Raw genomic sequence first — 7,682 nt, 5'->3', positions numbered from 1 at the left:
ATATATATAATACAATTAAAAAAAGAGTGAGTACACAAGAGCAATTCACAAACACAGGACCCTACAAATAATAATGACAACTAACCAGGAGGCCCATTGTTATAGCCTACTTTACATTCTTTTTCATCAGTAGTATTATTTGTGATTTGAATTTTGTGAATGGGAGTTCCTCTTTTGACATGTTATAGCAGGGCTTTGGATGCTTTCACTTTCGATTTCACGATCTTGTCAGGTTTTACAATAAAATATAATTGTCTGTTTTGCTTACATCTATACACCTTTCACCTTTTAAGACAAAAAAAAAAAAGATGGATTCATTATTTTTAATTAAAATGCACAACAACATTAAAACAGTAAGATTCAATGACAAACTAGCTTACAAAACGTTATTAACAAAAACAAATAAGATGAGGCATGGCATAGGCCTACACGCTGTATTAGGCTATATAATGACTAATAAATTACAGAACGTTTAGCAAACACTGAGGAATCAAAGAAAAAAGAAAAAAAAAGAGAGAGCCTCCATAGCATAAGGTATGGAAGTCCGTTTCTATGGAAGCCCGTTTCCGCCACTGAATAAAAAAGAAAAAAAAAAGAAAGGTAATTGCGACTTTTTATCTCACAATTTTGACTTTTTTTCACAGAGATATAAAATATAAACTTGCAATTGCGAGTTATAAAGTCAGAATTGCGAGATATAAAGTCAGAATTCTGACTTTTTTCCACAGAATTGTGAGATATAAACTCGCAATTGCGAGATATAAAGTCAGAATTGCCAGATATGAACCCAGCTAACAAAAAAAAGGTCCCCAGGACGTCCCCTAAATGGCCTCTGCGAACGTCACCCGGACGTCAGCGTGTAGGGTCCCCTTTTACGTCGAGCGGACGTCCGCGAAGACGTCCTCCGGACGTTCAAGGGGACGTTCACAGGACGTGCAGCGGCCATTCGGGACGTTTAGGGGACTTTCGCTGTAAGTCCTCTGAATGTTATGTTATTTTACTTTTAGGCTAATCAAAGACAACAGACACGTTGTATGGAGCAAAATACGTTTATTTTAATTGAACAATTGTAAAGTTGCGGTGCTCTTTCCGTGTGTGTGTGTGCGTCTCTGGTTGTCAGCTGTGGTTAGTCCGATGGCAATTCTTCCCATTGTCTTCTAACCTAAAACAACAAAATGAACACATTTGGATTTAGACCAAGCGGTCCGAAATGTAGCGCACATAGGCCTTTTTGCCGCATATAGGCGTATCAGTGTGTATTTTTACCATATGGAAATTCAATATTTAAGTTAAATAACTGTCAATATTATATACGTTTAATCATTTCAGCTTTACATGCTAACGTTAGCTTCGAAAGTGTTCACATAGGCTAACGTCAGCAGCCGTACGGGACAACTTCAGCAAACGTTCACATGCTGTATTATATACCGACTAATAAATTACAGAATGTTTAGCAAACACTGAGGAATCAAATAAATAAATAAAAGAGAGCCTCCATAGTTTAAGGTAAACAGCAAAGGTAAGTTTTTCAAAAATGAAAACAAAAAGAAAAGTAAAACTAACGGTGACTGTGCTAGCATGTTTTTTCCCCCCACAAAAATACCAGCATGTTCACCTTCTCTGGTTTAAGAAGCGGTCTTTTACTTTACTTAAGCGTGAAAACCATCAATATTCGCGTCATTTTTGCTGAGCGCACCTTCTGCAATTAATAGTAAATATAACCAAAAAAGGTCATTTATAATTTTTATATGAAAAAATAAAATAAATATAAGGAAAACTCGCCCACTTGATTTTGTAATATTCTTTAATTGCGTAGTCCGTATGAAAATGTGCATTTCTATTAAAGGCACGTCCATGTGGAGATGGCGAGTCAGCGTCGGCATTCGGCAGCCTCATCTTTGCACCCGACACTGACTCAGAAAGCACTAGTTTATTAATATATTATTATATTAATCAATTTAATATAACGTGCGACTAGTTGACTAGAAAAATCTTTAGTAGAGGGCAGGCCTATACTTAGCACAAGGAAGCTCTCCATTTTTAAAATAAAATGCTATTGCCTAATGACATTACGAAAAGTGCGACAGCTGCAAATCACATCGTTATTGCACTGCGCGAGTTATGCATATATTTTTTTTATCACCCTAGTTAGATTATGAAGAATGATTTGTTGATCTTGTTTTCCCTTTAATACATAGCCTACCTTCTGCAATATATTCTTCAATTACTTTCAAAAAAGTGGTAGGGACAATATCGACCCTGGCAAAAAGTGGTGGGGACATGTCCCACCCATCCCACCCGCAAATTACGCCTATGGTCATAGCGTCCCTACTAAATTCTATACCCTTGAAAATCATAACTAACATTTGTATGTGTATTCTTTCTTTTTCTTTGTTTTGTTTTTATAACTTTACTGCCTTAATGTTTTGATTTTCTGTACAATTTAATAAAAAAATAAATCACAAAAAAAGATCCACACACCAAAGTTTTGTTTTTATAACTTTTCTGCCTTAATGTTTTGACTTTCTGTACAATTTAATAAAAAAATAAATCAGACAAAAGATCCACGCTCTGAAATTTCTTTCTAAATCAAATGATTCATGAACCCACTCCGAAGTCCCGATCTGAATCAAAAGATTAATGAACCTGCTCGGAAGATCAAATAATTTGCGATCCGCACTCCTTAGTCCTGATCAGAATAATAATTCGCGAACCATCAGATCGGGACTTCGGAGCATGGTTCGTGAATCATTCAATTCGCGAAATGATTGGCGAACCCACTCCGAAGTTCCAATCTAAATCAAATGATCCGCGATATGTGCTCAAGTCCCCACATGAAATTATTCGCGAACCCGTTCCAAAGTAACAATTTGAATCATGATTCGCGAACACGCACTGAAGTCCTGAACTGAAACAAATTATTCACGAACAAGCTCCGAAGTCCCGATTTAAATAAAATGACTTGTGATACATGCTTTGCAGTCCTGATCTAAATAAAATGATTAACAATAGCCTATGCGATCCGATTGGAACAATTTGAAACAGTGAATCATTGGTTTCAATGGTTTAACTGATTCAGAGTTTTGAAAAGCTCCGTTTCACCCATCACTATACATGCTTTTTAAAATAATTACAAGCGACGAAACGAAACGAAATGCTCTTTTGACCTGTTTTTTTTTGCTAGTGAACTGTTTGAACTTATCAAAGTCACGGATTTGAATCAATCGGAATGGTTCCAGTGTAAATGACTCACTCAGTTGATTTGGCTTGTCTGTTCCTCCTCTTTTCGCATCTTCAGCCATGTTTGCACGGCACTGTAAGTACTACTATTGTCTTAATTCACTAGTTTTGGCATTAACTGAAATAAGTGAAAAAAAGTATTATGTTTACAAATAAAATATCCATATTTCCATTCGAAATATAACATCCAATCTACGAACATATTCAGGTGTTTCTAACTAGAGAAAACATAAAACAATATAACGATCGATAGAACGATAGATACTGTAGAACAATAGAATGATAGAACGATGGATAGAACGAGAGAACGATAGATAGAATGATAGATAGATAGAACGATATATAGATAGGCTAGATAGATAGATAGATAGAGAGATAGATAGATAGATAGATAGATAGATAGATAGATCTATATTAATGGCTGCAGTCAATGTCATCCTTCATTGTTTTTTATTTTCTTTCTTTTTTTTTAAATAACAAAAGTTAATTTGTGAAAAGGCAATAATAATAATAATACAAAAATTAATAATTATGATTGAGATGACATAACGTTGTGACTTCTGTTGGTGGTGACCACCACAAATGATGGCATATACATCGAGAGATGCACACGCACACACACTCTCTCACACACACACACACACACACACACACACACACACACACCAAGATCAATGTAATGACGAATGAGTTTGACTTTGAAATGATGAGAGACTCCTACAGAGGGGTGAGTTTAAATTGAGGGCAAAGCTGATAACAGAAAACTATTGAAGTGAAAAGATTACTTGAAGAAATGACAGAGAGAGAGAGATCAGAGAAGAAAAGAGGCTCTTAGACGCTGAGAACATATGTGTCTGTGTGTAATCATGTGTTGAGATCATTTGACTGCTTGATAGTTGATTTTCAGCATGTCTGCTCACTCTGAGTGTAACAAAACAGTAACTTCCTCTTCACTCAAGTGTCTTTCCAGCTTAGCTTTGAAGAATTTATTAAATGTCTGTTCTTGTATTGTTTACGTTATTGCAAATACTTGACTGATTTCAGTCATTATGCTGTCTTAATAAAGCATTATTGATTCATTACTTTCTAGTCTGGCAGATTCATCAAACAAATCACCCTCCATAAATGATTTACAGATATGTATTAGTTTCAAGATGACACATAACTTTAGTTTGTACAAAGCAGCCAGTGATTAATCATTTGTTTTATTATGGTAGATATGCAAAGATGACAACTGCTACAATGTCGTTTTTCATATTGATATTTATGTATATATTTATTTGTCCAGAATGTGCTTCGGCTGTATGAGCTGGATGGGACACCTTTAGTACTCACAGTAGTAAATTTGGTTCATTACATAAGCTCATATTTGAACAAAACATGAAATGCAAATGCTTAAGTTTATGAGATTTTTTCCTGCCTTTTCAGCTAGAGCTGGTTTTTCTTTCTCTATCTGCAGAAGGATTTAGTTAATTAAAGCAATTTGACTTCCACAGAGTCTGAATGCACTAAGCAGGCAGTATTCAATAAAATCATTTGTGCAGAGCCAGAGCTGTTTTGTTTTGGATAATTGGTTAAGATTTTATCTACTTTTTTCTATCTTTCATCCATCCATCCATCCATCCCCAACCATTCGTCTATCCATCTATCTATCTATCTATCTATCTATCTATCTATCTATCTATCTATCTATCTATCTATCTATCTATCCTCAAGGCTTTTTACATTTTTTCTTCCTTCCATCCATCCATCCATCCATCCAAGGCTTATAAAACTTTTGTTCTATCTTTCATCCATCCATCCATCCTCAAGGCTTTTCAATTTTTTTCATCCATCCATCCATCCATCCATCCATCCATCCATCCATCCATCTATCCATCTATCTATCTATCTATCTATCTATCTATCTATCTATCTATCTATCTATCTATCCTCAAGGCTTTTTACATTTTTTCTTCCTTCCATCCATCCATCCATCCATCCAAGGCTTATAAAACTTTTGTTCTATCTTTCATCCATCCATCCATCCTCAAGGCTTTTCAATTTTTTTCATCCATCCATCCATCCATCCATCCATCCATCCATCCATCCATCTATCCATCTATCTATCTGCAAGGCTTTTAATTTTTTTTTCAACCATCCATCCTCAAGGCTTTTTAAATTTTTTCTTCCATCCATCCATCCATCCATCCATCATCTATCTATCTATCTGCAAGGCTTTTAATTTTTTTTTCAACCATCCATCCTCAAGGCTTTTTACATTTTTTCATCCATCCATCCATCCATCCATCCATCATCTATCTATCTATCTATCTATCTGCAGGGCTTTTAATTTTTTTTTTCAACCATCCATCCTCAAGGCTTTTTACATTTTTCCATCCATCCATCCATCCATCCATCTATCTATCTATCTGCAGGGCTTTTATTTTTTTTTCAACCATCCATCCTCAAGGCTTTTTACATGTTTTCTTCCATCCATCCATCTATCTATCTATAGTTCTTTCATAATTTTATTTTAATAAATGTTCATAACTTATATTAATCAATATATATATATATTTTTTTTAACAAATGTAACTTTATTTTTTAAAAACAAAATGATTTGAAACATTTCAGAAATGAATTCATTTTCTTTGCACATACACCAGACAATGTAGGATGACATGCCGCCTCTAATCTACAGCCTTCTTTTCTCAAGACACTGATAGTTAAGATTTGGATTTGGGTTGTAGAAACTGATCCTACGCCAGCAAACTATTTAGTTTTATAGTGAGCATTATCCTATCGCAAAAGGCAGGACTGAATGATATAATTCCACCACAAAGCCTTGACAAATCAATAGAATCTGCATTTATGTGCGTTATGCACACATACACACATCAGCAGTGACTAATACTAACACACAAAGGACCCCACACCAGTAAACTCCTGAATATTAATAGACTCAGAAAACTGATATTTGCAAATCCGTGCAGAGCAGTTCAGCAGCAAAAGTATTAGATACACAGTCTATCAAATCTACATTAATCTGATGAGTGGAGAGTTCAATCCGACCCAGCTGTTGGAGGTTTCGGCTTCTCTGCAGGGTTCTGACCGTCTGCTGCTCCACTGCATGGACAGATGTGACCACAGCATGATCCACAGAGAGACAGCCGTCTTTACACTTCTCTTTCTGTGTCACACATGCATGGTACATTTTTATTTCAATGACATTCAAGGGGTCATATTATGAGTAATCAAATGTTCTATCTTCTTTAGACATTAAAGTATTCATTATACTATGAAAACATATTTTATATACTGTATGTAATTAAACTAATTTGCAATAATGGCTTGTTTTATATTAATGCATATGTCTCTGCTAGGATGTAATCCAGCAGTTCAATACAATCTTTTATAGTTTGTTTTCTTATAGTTCTTATAGTTTTTAGGCTTTCTTTTATAAAACTGTAACAAAATCGGTCATAATTTAGATTCTCATGAAAGAATTGATCCCTCTAAAAAAAAACTCAAAAATAAATAAATAAACAAATAAATATAAAATAAAAACTATTATAAAAAATAATATCTATCTCTATATATATATATATTCATGAGAAACTAAATTATGACTATGAAATTTCCAATTTACTACATCGTAAGTGGACCTCAAAAATTAAAATAAAAATGAAATAAAATAAAATGATGAATAAACCTTAATTAAAATTAATGTTAAAATCTAAGTCAATCAGATATTGCACTACATCAGAGATTTTGTTAGGGTAGAGAGTACTTGCTCTGATCGAAAACCATCCCTTGCTGATTATCACATAAAAGACCCTTTGTTAAATAAACTGTTTAAAACATAAAAAAAAAAAAACATCTCTTCAGTCATTAGGCCTGAAGAATGTATAACAAGGAACTCAAAAGCATTCTTGTAACAGTTTTAGCCCCACATGTGGCTCTGCTGGTTTCATCCTGGAGCTGTGTGTGTGTGTGTGTGTACTGGTATATATTGTTTATGAGGACACAAATGTGTATAATAACATGGGTACTACAACATAAATATGGTTTATGAGGACATTTCCTGTGTCCCTGTAAAACAAAAGGCTTAAAAAACATACAAAACGGTGCTTTATGAAATTAAAAAATTGCCAGTAGTTTTCTGTAAGGGGTAGGTTTAGGTGTAGGGTTGGTGTAGGGCAACAGAAAATACCGTTTGTACAGTATAAAAACCATTATGCATATGGAGAGTACCCATAAACCATAAAACTCAGTGTGTGTGTGTGTGTGTGTGTGATTAATACTTCAAGTGGTACCTTCTTTTTCAACTGCTAGATTTGTCTTTAGAGAACTGCTGAAAGCTTCTGATGCTTCCTCTGGGGTGTCGTATGTGAAATAAGCTGTACAGTATTAACACAACAACAACAACATTATAGGTGCATTATCCAGAAAAGCTTCTT

At 34.6% G+C, this 7,682-nt stretch overlaps 1 long non-coding RNA gene across 1 annotated transcript in view; it reads right to left on the bottom strand.

Annotated features, from left to right (window-relative positions):
- The window catches only part of LOC107665581 (uncharacterized), a 17,695-nt gene extending 10,052 nt beyond the window's left edge, over nucleotides 1-7,643 (bottom strand). The window contains exons 1-2 of the long non-coding RNA XR_001631567.1: nucleotides 7,539-7,643; nucleotides 2,569-2,571 (exon numbers count right to left, since the gene is read on the bottom strand). This is a non-coding gene — a long non-coding RNA (uncharacterized LOC107665581). The remainder of the gene's footprint in view (nucleotides 1-2,568; nucleotides 2,572-7,538) is intronic.
- Nucleotides 7,644-7,682: the final 39 nt, after the last annotated feature.

Source organism: Sinocyclocheilus anshuiensis, unplaced genomic scaffold (genome assembly GCF_001515605.1).
Source record: "Sinocyclocheilus anshuiensis isolate Anshui unplaced genomic scaffold, SAMN03320099.WGS_v1.1 scaffold407, whole genome shotgun sequence".
NCBI classification, from domain to species: Eukaryota; Metazoa; Chordata; class Actinopteri; order Cypriniformes; family Cyprinidae; genus Sinocyclocheilus; species Sinocyclocheilus anshuiensis.
This window is presented reverse-complemented; position numbering and strand designations above follow the sequence as displayed.